Source organism: Bison bison, unplaced genomic scaffold (genome assembly GCF_000754665.1).
Source record: "Bison bison bison isolate TAMUID 2011002044 unplaced genomic scaffold, Bison_UMD1.0 scf7180017864356, whole genome shotgun sequence".
Lineage (NCBI taxonomy): Eukaryota > Metazoa > Chordata > Mammalia > Artiodactyla > Bovidae > Bison > Bison bison.
The window spans coordinates 2,408,048-2,422,859 of NW_011494928.1; the positions used below are offsets into that span (position 1 = coordinate 2,408,048).

At 43.3% G+C, this 14,812-nt stretch overlaps 1 protein-coding gene and 1 pseudogene across 1 annotated transcript in view; both read left to right on the forward strand.

Annotated features, from left to right (window-relative positions):
* FAT3 (FAT atypical cadherin 3) overlaps window positions 1–14,812 on the forward strand; it is a 644,263-nt gene that overhangs the window by 105,629 nt on the left and 523,822 nt on the right. The window lies entirely within an intron of this gene.
* LOC104999605 lies at window positions 7,002–8,079 on the forward strand (annotated as a pseudogene).

Here is a 14,812-nt window from a genome sequence, read left to right on the forward strand (position 1 = left end):
GAAAAGACTCTGATGCTGGGAGGGATTGGGGGCAGGAGGAGAAGGGGACGACAGAGGATGAGATGTCTGGATGGCATCACTGACTCGATGGATCTGAGTCTGAGTGAACTCCGGGAGTTGGTGATGGACAGGGAGACCTGGCATGCTGTGATTCATGGGGTCACAGAGTTGGACACGACTGAGCGACTGAACTGAACTGAATCCTCTCTAAAACCCATCTCTAAATTTACACAGGTTGACATACTGCAGAAGAAATTTGTAGCAAATAAATGTTTATTGCATGTAGCCTAATAATTGTTATTCACATATTCTCTAGCTAGAAATTCCATACACACACAAAATATATATTTATATATAGAAGTGAAGTCTCTCAATCATGTCCGACTCTTTGCAACCCCATGGACGGTAGCCTACAAGGCTCTTCCATCCATGGGATTTTCCAGGCAATAGTACTGGAGTGGGTTGCCATTTTCTTCTCCAGGGGATCTTTCTGACCCAGGGATTGAACCCGGGTCTCCCGCATTGCAGACAGATGCTTTACCATCTGAGCCACCAGGGAACTCATATATATACATACATATATATAAAATGTAATATATGTATATATTTATATTGTTAGTTTAGAGCACATATTTCAGAGTCAGGCTGACTTGGACTAATACTCTTTTTCTGTTATTCGCTCCCTGAGTCACTTTGGGGAAACCGTTGAACTCCCCCAAATTGGTTTTCTTTTCTGTAAAGTGAGGACAATATTTACTTGCAGGTGGCAATTAAATAACAAAATTAAGGTGGAGTTCTTCCAGATGTCTCAGCTTGGCCCACTAAATGCCTGGTAACAGCTAAACAGTATTATAACAAAAATTCCTTTGAGGCCAGTCTGACATACAGTAGTTGTACAGAGCAAGGTAACAGTTTTATATAGTCCTAGGAGGACAAAGCACAGAGTGAGGTTTTCCTGGTCTTATTTGGAAATAGACAACACACTTCTTTTGCTGAATCTGGGCAAGGTTTCCCTGTGTGCGTTGCCAGAGCAAGTGTCTTCATATAAGCATGTCCATCCACTATGAGCCAGGACCTGTAGTCAGGGATGTGGAAACATTTCTGGAAGGAGGAGTGGAAAGAAAAGAACCAGAATGGCTCCTTTCATCCAAGGCTAATCTCTTGAGCAGTAGGAGGGGAAGATAGGCCTGCCTAGAGCACTGGTACCTTTATAGAGGGTGGAGGCTGACTGTAATCTTGCAAACACACTGACAGGTAGGCAGGATTCAGAATGAGGTTCACATCTGCTTGCAGTTTTAAAGGCTCATTCTAGAGCCAGAGGGAGGGCTTGTGGGTGGCTGAACAAACTTATTCTGGGGCCAGATAGCCTGGGTTTGGCTGCTTGTCTCAGCCTCATACTAGTTATATGACCTTGAGCAAGATTTTTTGCTTTACTGTGGCCGATTCTCTTAATTGTGAAGTGGGGGTAAAAATAGCACCTACCTTCAAAGTTTGTTGTGAAAATTAAGGAAATTAATTTATGAAAGTGCTTGGAAAATATATGGCAAAAAACAAGCATTCAGTAAATGTTAGCTTTTGTAATCTACCTACCTGTAGAGAGCTGAATGGTTAGTTTTGCTCTTGCCAAGTTTTCCTTCCCCTCTTTTTTTCCATGATTGCACCTGAATTTATGTGCCTTTCCACTTAAGAGGTGACTCTTGAAGGTTTCTTGTTTTCTAGGGGCAGGAAAATGTATAGCATTATGAATGATAAGTCCTGAGCCTGTTCTGTTATTAAATTAAAGTCATGGAGGCAGTTACTTTTTATATTAAGAATGGTTCATCTTTCTAACTAATCATTAAGGTGTAAAATCTGCACTCCGATAGACCTGGGCAGTACAGAACATAATTGCAGGCAGAACAGGAATTACGCTTCCACACATTTCTGAGATTAGAACATGAATTAGTTTTTAGCAGATGTGTTTGCTCAGGATTCCAATTTCTTTTCTCATTCTCCATGATAGATTCCTTCAACCACAGCTGGAGTATTTGGTGGGGCTGGACTCCCTCCCCGCCCTTAAATTTATTGTCCGTGTTGCCTGCTGAGAGCGGGCTGTGGAAACAGGGCTGTGCTTTCACACTTCCTCCTCCCCAGCTCTTTTCATTCAGTCTCTGGGATTTGACTTGTCACTAAGCCCACTTTGTGGGCTTCCCTGGTGGCTTAGATGGTAAAGAATCTGCCTGCAGTGTGGGAGACCTGGGTTTGATCCCTGGATTGGAAGATCCTCTGGAGAAGGGAATGGCTACCCACTCCAGTATTCTTACCTGGAGAATTCCATGGATCTGGAGACTGGCAGGATACAGTCAATGGGGTCACAAAGAGTCAGACATGACTGAGTGACTAACACTTTCACTTTCAAACTCAATTTAGAGCCACTGATCTCTGAATTCTGTTGTTAAGTTTTTTGTGCTCTTGCTCTAAGATATACTACAAAGATCAGATTTTGCTGCCTGGATAGTTCCCAAGGGCAGCATGTGGCTAGGCAGGTGCCAGGCTAGTGTTGAGTCTGGAGATCCTTGTGGCTGGCTGGCCTGTTGGCGTGGAGGTGAACAGTTCAGTAAGAGGATGCAAGATTCTGATCCAGCCAACTTTTTTGTGAAATCTGACTCTGAATGGGACTTTGTGATAGGTGGTTTCAGATGCTGCCTCATTCACTCTTCACACCAACCTGATCTCTAGGCTGCAGATTGGTGGGGATACCTGAGAGAGACCACGAAAGAGCGTTGCCCCTCTCAGCCTGAATTCTGAACAGTTTGGGAAATAAAAGAGCAAAGATGGAGGCCAGGATATCATCTTCATTGTAGAGATGCTAAGGTGGCTGATGTAGGTTACTATCAGAGCCAAACGAGCTTCCAAAGAATGAACCCCAGATTCAGGACTTGAACACGCCGGTCCCAAATGCAGTGGAAGCTTCTTTACCTGGTCCCCTGACCCCAGCGGTGTCCAAGGCCCTCTCTGTGGACCGCTCAGTTTCAGGAGGAAGGGTGTGGAGCTGAATGGAGTGTGTACAGTTTTCTTCCCAGTGTGCTTTAACCACGTGTCACTCCAACTGGAGATGAATGAAATGAGTCAAGTGTTGGAGAGAGGCCATAGGAGCGTGTTTTGGGAAAATATGTCCCCGTGAAAACAGTGTAGGGTAAAGTTCAGATGACAAAACCAAGGCACAGAGAAACTCGGTAACTTGCAAAAGGCTTCAACCGCTCCTTAGCAGTGGAGCTGAAATTTCAATACAATCCTTTCACTCTCCTACCTTAGGCTGAGTCAGAGATTTTCTCCACATGGAAAAATTGGAATCTTGACATAGGAAAGAGCTGTAAAAGGTCATTCATCCTTTAGAATCCAAAGCATAATTTTACATAAACTGTCCAAGAAGAATAGGTCGGTCTTTTCTCCTTTAATTTTGCTGCCTCTGCTTTTGTTGTTAACTCTCTGTTGAAAATTCTAGTGGGCTTGTCTTCCATAATATGGGTCACTTTCTTCTCATGAAATTCTCCTGGCCACTAGACTTCTTTCCCTCCAAACTGACTGATCTGGTACACCAAAGCCCACGTCTGAGAAATTTGCTTTTAGACCACAGATTATCAGCTTTCTTCCCCATCATCTTCACTAGTGGCCAGACAGTAAAGAATCTGTCTGCAATTCAGGAGACCCAGGTTCGATCCCTGGGTTGGGAAGATGCCCTGGAGAAGAGAATGGCTACCCACTCCAGTACTCTTGCCCGGTAAATTCCACAGACAGAGGAGCCTGGTGGATTACAGTCTGTTGGGTCTGAAAGAGTCGGACACAACTGAGCAACTGACACTTTCACTTTTTTTTCCTTCCCCATGCCATCTCTTGCCCAGCAATGCCAACTCCTTAGCCAGAGAGGAATGCTGCCCTAGCACCAACGGACTGTGACAACCATCTGTATACCTCCTGCCTGACCTGATGTTCTCAGCTTTGACAGGCCAGCTGAGGACCCAGTAAATGTTTTGAAACGTTTTATTGTTTTAAATTCCCTTCTTTCCCGTGTGATTATCATGGTGCTTACTATTTACATTTTGAATTGCATTTTTTAAACTTTTGGCATTAGATAGCTGAATGGCATCTTCTTTAAGGACAGCTTACACAATATCCTGCAGGGGTGAGAACTTGCTCTCAAATTGTGTTCATGTTCAGACCTCGGCTTCCTTGGGGCTTTGTGGGGAGGGGTGGGTGATGGTGGAGGGATTTATGGGTGCAATTTCCACTAGGAGGCTTCCTGGAAGATCTTTATGAATGAGCTATATAAAGGCCCTAGAGGAAACATAGTGTCACAGCCTCTGGGTACTGAAAGGCTTTATGAACCACACAGGGCTGGAAGCAATTAGCAGCAGCAAGACTTGGAAAATAGGAGGAAAAAGGTAAATCTTATAAGCAGAACTCGACATGGGAATTTAGAATCTACTTCCAGTGAATAAGAAGTTATATTCCAGAAGCCATGAAATCCCAGAATTGTACTTACATGCATGTGAGCTAAGTTGCTTCAGACGTGTCCAACTCTTTGCAACCCCAAGGACTGCAGCCCACCAGGCTCCACTGTCCATGGGATTCTCCAGGCAAGAACACTGGAGCGGGTTGCCATGCCCTCCTCCAGGGGATCACCTGACCCAGAAATTTACCCTAAGTCTCTTCTGTCTCTTGCATTGGCAGGCAGGTTCTTTACCACTTAGATACCACTTAAAATTTACCACTTAAAATTACTCTGGAGCTTAAAATATCTTTTGCTAAACTGAAAGTGTGTTCACTTTTTATGTTATGTTCCCTTGACATATTATTATCCAGATAGATGTGCATTGTTAGAAACTCATCTTTTAATTACAATAATGAAAATCCAGTAATCTTGGGCTTCCAGTTAAGGATTCCTCAAGAAATCAGGACGATTTAAAACAGGATTCTGATTCTTGCTGGTCAGTTTCTGGAAATCTACTCTGGAGTTACTTTTTCCGAGAAACTGTAGAACAACTTTTATTTGAAATTCTGCAGAGCATTTCCTTTCTTTCTCTCTTTTCTGTCTTCATGGCCGAAACCTCAGTGGTTAAGCAAGAAGGTTTAAGTGGTTTTGCAAAGGTAAACTCTTGCCTGTAGGAAAGAAGTTGCAGCTTTGAAGGACCCTAGAAAGAAAACTGCCCTCCCACATGTTGCAAAGAAATGTTTCCTATTTATGGCCAGGGTCATTGGCCGGTCACTCGAGGGTAGCTTGTCCTGAACAATTTAATTCCGGTTGGGAAGCTAGCAACCCTGCACTGCTCTGTGGATAAGCGTGTAAGCAGCCTTCCACGGCAAGTTCTGCTTCTGATTCCCTTGAGCTCGGATATTCTTTGGACTGTCAAACTGGCACCTTTGGATATTTCTATGACCTTGAAAATTAGAATAATTAAGTTTCCTCTGGCATAGCGGGAGTTGATATGTGTAATTAACAGCAGCCAGCAGTCCCTGGAGAACAAATTTATGAAAGACATTAAAGGAGGCAAGAAGCAGCCCTTTTTGAATGAGGGGAAGTGAGCATTAGTTATGTGAGCCTGGTGGTATTTGGATGTTCTTATCACACGCATATCGCTACTTCTCTGAAATTTAATAATGCATTTTCCTTTTATTTTTCTTGGTAGTATCCATCATGTGAAGTAGAGGGATGTGAATGATTGGCAACCAAATTAATGAACAGGGGTGAGAACTTAAAAAAAAAAAAACTTCTTTATAGGGGAGAAAAAAAATTAGTTGGAGGCTACATTAAATTTTGCAACAAAAACTTTGAGACCCCAGTAATTGTTGATGTGTATTTTCTTTTCCTAAGCTGTGAAAGTGCCTAGTATGAATTGGTCACAAGTTCCTGCCTGAAAAATGGGCAAGGAATATTTTGAACATATGTCTTTTTAAACGTTTCTCCAAACAATTCTGACTCTTTATAGCACTGTTTTCTCAGCAATTGTCTTTAAATGTATATAGATAGTTAGGCTGACGGACAAATGCGAGAGGGGGAAGGAGAACAGTCCATTAGGATGCGGTTCTGTCTGTCTGGGTCTTCCCTAGTGGCTCAGAGGTTAAAGCGTCTGCTTGCAATGCAGGAGACCGGGTTCAACCCTGGGTCAGAAAGATCCCCTGGAGAAGGAAATGGCAACCCACTCCAGTATTCTTGCCTGGAGAATCCCATGGACAGAGGAGCCTGGTGGGCTACAGTCCATGGGGTTGCAAAGAGTCGGACACGACTGACCCACTTCACTTTCACTTTCTGTCTGTGTAGGCAGACTGTAGGTGTGGTCTCAGCTGATGCGCATTAGGGTTCTATCTGTACATACTCTCTGTGGCTGAGCTCTTGTAAAGGGCGTGTGCTTCCTCTAGACTCATTCTGATCTTTATTTCACAGTGTTGGAACTGCTGTCAAAAAGTATGCAAGTGATGGTGTCTGTCGGTAGGATATCCTTCTAGCTGTAAGAACACAGATTTTACAGTGATATACACAAGGAAATGATCAAGGTGTCTAGTAGTCTGTGCTCCTACTGCTTAGTCACTCAGTCTGTTTGACTCAATGCTGCCCCATGCACTGTAGCGCACCAGGTTCCTCTGTCCATGGTATTTCCCGGCAAAAACAGTGGAGTGGGTTGCCATTTCTGTCTCTGGGGGATCTCCCAGCCCAGGGATGACCCTCGTCTCATGTCTCCTGCATCGGCAGGTGGGTTCTTTCCCACTGGTGCCGCCTGGGAAGCTCCCTGGGAATCTCTGCCAAGAGGCAGAGAAAGATCAGTGAAAGTCCTTAGTCTTTGTGAAGACCATCATAGACATCTTTGCCACTGAGGATGGGTTGATCAGTAACTCAGCCAAGTAACTTTACCAAGTGGTGGTTGGTAAAGGTTACAGCCAAGGGTGGGTGCTGGGCGGGTGCACTGCACGTGGTCAGTCAGTCTTAGTTCTCTGGTGAGTCCGCGATTGACGAAACTTTGCTAAAAATGTCTAAGGAACAACCAACTCCATTTATAAATCCAGAAACTCCTGGATATGTTGGATTTGCAAACCTTCCCAAATCAAGTTCATCGAAAATCAGTGAAAAAAGGTTTTGAATTCACACTAGTGGTGGTCGGTGAATTGGGTCTCATAAAATCGATGCTCATAAACCTCATCTTGCTGACTGACCTCTACCCAGAAAGAGTCTTACCTGGAGCTGCAAAGAAAATTGCAAGAACTCTTCAAATTGAGGCTTCAACTGTTGAAACTGAAGAGCAAGGATCAAGCTGCGTCTGACCATGCTGGACACACCGGGCTTCGGGAACACCATCAACTGCAGGGACTGCTTTAAAACAGTCATCTCCTACATCGATGGCAGTTTGAACAGTGCCTGCAGGATGAGAGTGGTCTGAGCAGAGGTGCATCATCAGTAACAGGGTGCACTGCTGCTTTTACCTCATTTCCCCTTTCAGACACAGACTTCAGCCGTTGGATGTTGCGTTTGTGAAGGCAATACACAGCAAGGTGAACACTGTGCCTGTCGTTGAGAAAGGCTACATGCACACACTGAAGGAGCAGGAGCACCTGAAGAAAAGGATTCTGGATGAAATCGAGAAACATGACGTCAGAATCTATCACTTACCTGATGCAGAGTCTGGTGAAGATGAAGATTTCAAAGAGCAGACTAGACTTCTCAAGAGCAGCATCCCTTTCTCTGTGGTTGGATCCAATCAGCCGATTGAAGCCCAAGGCAAGAAGGTCAGAGGCCGCCTCTACCCTTGGGGCATCCTGGAGGTGGAGAACCTGGAGCACCAGGACTTTCTGAAGCTGAGGACGACGCTCATCAGTCACGTGCAGGATCTCCAAGAGGTGACCCAGGACCTTCACTATGAGAACTTCTGATCAGAGAGGCTCAAGAGAGGTGGCAGAAAGGTGGAAAATGAGGACATGAATAAAGACCAGATTTTTCTGGAAAAGGAAGCTGAGTTCCACCACATGCAAGAGATGATCACCTCGATGAAGGGGCAGCTGTAGCTGCGGGGCAGTGACGGTGATGGCAAGATCCACGGGCACCACGTGTGAGGAAACACTTTGCAAGATAAATATTCCCATGAGTAACACAGCTGCATATTTGCAAGACTGTTGGAGGGGTGCCTGTCCACATTTCATAGTGCCTGTGCCTGAGAATGTATTTATTTTTTTTTTAACTTTTGATGTGTTATTTTGTATGAAGTACCTTAACATTTACATTACATTGTGATGTTATACTTGATATTTTGTGAAGTGAACTGTCCATCTTCCTTCTTCTTCCACTTGAAGTAACCACTAACACTGGCATTGGTTCCCAGGGACCAGTCAGCACGTATAGTTAGTAGGTGAATTTGGTTTGACTGGCCTAACCAACTAATCATGATTTACTTCCAGAACATTCAGATTTTCGAGAATGTTCCTGAGCAATAGAGACATGAACACAGAAGGACAAGCTGCCTGGGTACGAGGCCATTTCTCACCAAGCCCTGGTACCTGCTTCCCTGCCTTGCTTTTGTCTGAGCACAGCATGTAAAACCAGTTTTGCTGCTATAACTCCATACTCTTAATTCATCTGCACATTATCTGTTTACCAAATGAAAAGAAGTCTAATTAGATACATGTTTATACTTAAATAGCTTTTTCACAAACAGGCTGTTGGGGTGAGTTTTTTAAAACGTCTTCGAATTCTGAGGTCATTTTTTTAACTCCTGGTTTGGCTTCACTTGGACTGATCCCGTCCTGAATGGTTTTCAGGCAGACAGCAGTGTGTGGCCTGTCCCACCCATTTTTAGCCGCCATGGTTTCCTTCCTTACATGTTACACAGACTTGTCCATAGGTGGCTTGAGAGTGAAGGCTCTTTCAGACTTGCTCCGTGGGCTGGCTGACAGCTGTCACCGTGCTGGCTGGTTTCCTTGCCCTGCGGTTGATCAGTCCCCAGAAGTGACACATGGAAGGAGACTGGAGCGGGTGGGTGCTGGCTCAGCGTTCTCATCCCACTAGAGCCCGGGGGCTGACGTGGAGAAGCGCTGAGCTCCAGGGCTGAGGCCACCCAGGCAGGGAGGGAGATGGTGACAGCCGGCCAGGTGTGCTGCAGAAGGCCGTCTGGTGTTCTCCTGACCGCCCTTGTACTGCTGCCTGATTGCGAGCAGTCAGAGCCATAGCTTTAGGTGCAGTGTACAGGTTTAACCAAGTGTTCCATGACTTTAGGGTACCTCCCTGCAGGACCAGTTATTTGGGTTATTTTGGCATTTATCAACTATGCTAGTAAAAGCTGTCGTTTAAAAAGGGGGCGGGGTGGCAGTACTCGAAAGCGGTAGAGGTAGTAAGCCTGATATAGTCTACTTAATGCCAGGTGCCACCTAATGGATGCATGGGCGTGGGTGGACCTACGCTTTCAAACCCCCTTTTGTTTTGCTGCCCCAATCTAAATACCTTTGCTAATAGATAATCGCTCTTTTACTAAGAGATAAAACTTTACCTATAAAAATGTATTTTGAAAACTTATTTTACACAGCAATTTTGTGTCCATTGAAACTAACCTTTTACCAATAAAGCACTACTGTTTAGATATTTAAAAAAAAAGATTACAGCAGAGAAGAGATTTTCTAAAAAGCATGTAAAGGTTGCTGTAGTGCTGTGATGGGAACAAGTACCCACAGGGGTGGTGCTGTAATGACCTGTACACTGTGATTCAGTTAATGCTAAAGGAGACAAGCACATACTAGTTCTTTGATGGAAATAACTAACAAGAGGGCAGATGATAACTTCCCCATAAACATCCACTGTGGTAACCCTAAATTGATGTCCTTGTTTTATTGTTGATCTCTACCAACTGCTACTCACATTACTGCTCATTAGCTGTCTTCTCACCCAGAATGAATCAGCTTTGAGAAGATGTGAATGTTTAAGAAATTAATCAAAAGATATCCTTAGAGCCTGGGCTCAGTGAATCAGTCAGAGTAAGACAAATTATTGCTCAAATGCTGCTTTTCATCCTGTTCACTTAATAAAAACAAATGCTATAAATTGATTATTTATTATGTACCACAGTGTACTGTGTATGTTAGGCCCGGCAAAATGTCATTTCCACTTTCTTTGGATTATTTAATTGTGCTAATCAAATTTCAGGTTCTCTGGTTCTAAATGGAAGATTCATTGTTTTTGTCTCTTTGCAGTCCAAATAAAGACTAGAGTCCCAAAATATTAAAAAAAAAAAAAAAGTCCCTTAAGGCACTCAAAAAGAAAGAAAGGATACAAATGATGTGATCAAATGAGTCTGAAAAACACTAGCCACATATCTTTTTTGAGTTTGAAATTTCATATAAAGTAGAGCAGTGGCTCAGAGAAATCTTGGACCAAAGAACTTTTTCTTATTTCAGCTTACACTTTTACTTTTTAACTTATTCAACTCACTTTTGCTTATTCAACATAAGAATTATACATAAAGAGCTAACGTTTATTGACGGGGACTCTTGTCCAAGGTGTTATTTTATTGCCTATCCCAATTTTGTTTCACTGTAACACATATTAACTGTCTGATAAATGATCACCCATTTAAGGGAAACAAAATGTGTACACCATGTATGACTTGTGAACCTCATGGTCTGAATCAGCACTACCCAATAGATAGACAATAGATCCAACAGATAGACAACCACACTATGTGATTTTTAGTTTTCTAGTTAAATGGGCAAAAAAAAAAAAAAACCTCAGGTGAAAATAATTTTAGTAATAGATTCTACTAACCTACTGAGCTTCCTTGGTGACTCAGACAGCAAAGAATCTGCCTGCAACTCAGGAGACCTGGGTTCGACCTCTGGGTTGGGAAGACCCCTTGGAATAGGAAATGGCAACCCACTCCAGCATTCTTGTCTGGAGAATTCCATGAACAGAGGAGCCTGGTGGACTACAGTCCATGGGGTCACAAAGAATCAGAGATGACTGAATGACTAACACTTTCACTTCACTTATTAACCTACTAGGTATATTAATATTAAAAATATAAAAGTTATATTAAAATATCTTCTTAAAGATACTTTACATTTTACCATTTTTTCCTACTCAGTCTTCAACATCCAGCACGTATTTTGCACTTAAACATTCTGCAGTTCAGACGGCTCCATATCAACAACTCAGTAGCCGCATGTGGCCAGTGGCCACTATTCTGGATGGTGCAGGTCCTTCCCAAGATGGCCTCAGTGGGAAAGCCTTCCCTGAGCTTGTTTCCAGGAGTTCTGTGTGACCAGTTCTCCTTGACTCCCGTCAACTCATCTGGAATGCAGATCAGTTGATAAGAGACCTGTACGCACACATTTTCTGTTTCTTTGATTGTTTCAGCTGCACTCAGCTCCAGTATCAAGTTTTCCCAATGGAGAGGGAGCATGATTGGGTAAATCTTCATGAGTTAATGAAAATCAGCAGGAAGACATCCATAAACCTCATTTAACCTTGTCAGCATAACATTTAATTTTACTTAGGGTAGGGCCTTGAGTGTGCTGGAATCCTGACAGACAGTTGGATGTGTGATTTTAAAGAAAGGTATTTTGCTGGAACATTGTTCTGGTCTTTGCGGGCTAGAAAAATTTCAAATGCAGTATAATTTAAGCAGGTATGTGTACAGGTATTTATGGAAAATAGCTGATAATAGTCATAGACAACCTTTCTTTGTTTTTCATGGGCCAAGCCCTATTAATATTCAGTATCTCTTTTAATTGTTACAATTCTATTAATTGCCTCATCGTATAGATAAGAAAACTAAGGCTTAGTCAGGTTAGGAAATTTTGACTGATCTTCCACCATTGTGAGTTGTGTTCAGTGCTGGAACCCATGCTGTTACAGAACATGGGATCCCTGTGTGCTCATCACTGAAGAATTCACAACCTTCCAGGATCTGAATGGAAGCTGAGTTTGGGTAGTCATGGTAGGATGGCTGTAGACCAACTACCGCAAGAGAATGTGCTTCAAGGAACATCTTCAAGGAATATCTTTGTCACTCAGGTGTTAAAATACTTTCTTCCTTTCTGTAAATGTGATGGTTATAACATTTCTTTTCTAAAAATCAGGGAGTAGTTTGAACTTAGGCTGGGAGAGTCAAGATAATTCTCCGAGTCTACTTTCAGTTTATCCAGACCCTGCAATTTCAACATGATGGCTCTCTCTGTTACCAGAAATTGTGGCTCTGACAAGCTCCTGCTGCAGTCACTTCATTAATCTTACTCTACCAGGACACCTGTTCACTACTGTGCAGTGTCGGCTGATATCATGCGGTAATTATGTTGTTAATTCATGGGCTGATGTTTTCCAGACTGAAACATGGCTTCCTGTAGGCAGTGATCTGGGAAATCAAATCGAGGAAAACATTGACAGTTTGCTTCTGCCAGCTTGGGAATATGGCATGAGTTTGGGTGGAAAGAATTTCATTTTGTGAGTGTGGTGTTTTTCATTGGGGCTACTATTCAGCACAAGTTCTGTTAACTGACTGGTGGTACAAAATATGAATTCTTGAGTGAGATGACCTAAACGGAGCTAGGATCTAAACTCTGGCTCCATTCCTTAGTTTGGGATCTTGAAATTGATTTGCAGATAGCAAACAAATTATAAAAATAATAAGCAAAGTGAACAAAGTGATGGGGAACATTGAAATCCATGATCACACTACTCAGAGATAAGTGTGGTAGGGCTTCCCTGGTGGCTCAGATGGTAAAGTGTCTGCCTGCAATGCGGGAGATCTGGGTTTGATCCCTGGGTTGGGAAGATCCCCTGGAGAAGGAAATGGCAACCCACTCCAGTATTCTTGCCTGAAGAACCCCACAGACAGAGGAGCCTGGTAGGCTACAGTCCACGGGGTTGCAAAGAGTTGGACACGACTGAGCAACTTCACTCACTCACTCAATACTTTGATGTAGAGCTCTTCATATCTTTGTCTTGCTGTGTGCATATATGAATTTTCTAAAAATGGAATTATACTATGCATCTTATTTACAACCTATTTTTATCATTTGTGGGTAAATTTTTATCTGTTAATAAATGTTTCTCAATAACAAATGACTTCATACTTTCTTAATGACTACATACTATTCTGCTGTATGGATGCACTGTAATGCATTCAGTCAACACCCACCACTGAGCATTTGGTGCTTTTTCTGTGTGTGTGCCTTGGCAAATAGCACTATGATGAAACTATCTTATGCCTAAAGAGCATGCAGCTCTTTCCAGTGTTGGTCTCCGTGTAAAGCGCTGAGGATGGTCACGATCTGCAGCTAGGAGGTGAGAGCCAAGGTGGAACTGTCACCACTTCCTGGACAGAGGAGGAAGAAGAACAAGGCTGTTCCAGGAAGCAAATCTAAGAGTGAGGGCAGATGGAGTAAAGGATATGATACAGACAACAGGCAAGGCAAGCCAAACCGGAGATCCTGCAGATGAGGACTAGAAAGAACTTCTGTTAGCAGCACAGACTTTCTCTGTGTTGCCCATTGCTGGAACCCTTGTCTCTTTGAGGCTGTGACCCTGTGCCCCAAGCTGTCAGAGAAGGTCCAAAAGCTGTGTGAGTGGGGGCATCCAGGAAACATCCTTGAAGTAGACACTGTAGGTGATAAATATGATATATAAATACAAATAGGCCAAGAGGAAATGTGAAAGTGTTTTATATGGGAATACCACATGGATGGCCTGGTATAACTTCGACCTGTGAGCTTTGAGAAGCTAGCCGTGCAGGTGTGTGGTTGTAACCACTCCTTGGAGCTTCTGGTAGCTATATGTGAGTTCCTTTGCAGTGAGGAGCCTGCCCAACTTGCTTGCCCAGAGAAGTGGGAGAGAATGGCTGATAGATGGATATCAATGTCCTTGCCTTAAAAAAGAAAAATCATCAAAAGGACCTCGTTTAGAGGGCTTCCCTGGGGGTCCAGTGGTTAAGACTTCACTCCCAATGCAGGAGGCCCAGATTCGGTCACTGGTCAGGGAACCGGATCCTGACTGGTCAGCTGAGAGCTGACATGTGCTGCTGCAGCCAAGACCCAGTGCAGCCAGATACAATTTTTAAAATATATTTTTAAAGAGACGTCATCCAAATTAGTCTGACCTCCCAGAATAGCACTCTACTTAATATAATTATACATTAAAATAGGGCTTCCCAGGTGGCTCAGTGGTAAAGATCCTGCCTGCCAATGCAGGAGACACAGGTTTGATCCCTGGGGTGGGAAGATCCCCTGGAGCAGGAAATGGCAACCCACTCCAGTATTCTTGCCTGAAAAGTCCCATGGACAGAGGGCAGACTACAGTCCATCAGGTCACATGACTTAGAGTCGGGCATGACTTAGTGATTAAACAACATTATAATGAACAAACTGAAACATCGTATTAGAGCATTGGGTCAGAATTAAGCCAGCAGTGTACCTACCTCTCACAGAGACAGGTAAGAGAAAAAGCGTCACCTCCTCCTTCAAAACCTCTTACTTATGACCAGAAAGAAATCCCCAGTTTTCCCCCAAACACCGCCTCTTGTTAGGTGGTTTCCAATCTTTTTCTCCCATGGTAAACAGTGTTATAATGAAACTGTGCTATTCGAGCTCGGTTGTTCTGTTTTAACTAATGGAATTTCATTGTATTTTTGCCTAAGGGATTTGAAGCAGTGGGTAGAACCATACAGGGCTTAACTGATAAATAATAAATGCCACAATGCCCATTAATCTATATTTGGAAGCAGCATTTCCCTTGCTCTTTCCAGGTTCTGACATTTACCTGTACACTTTGTCCCTGACTATGTAGGTTTCTATAGTTGCCTTTTCT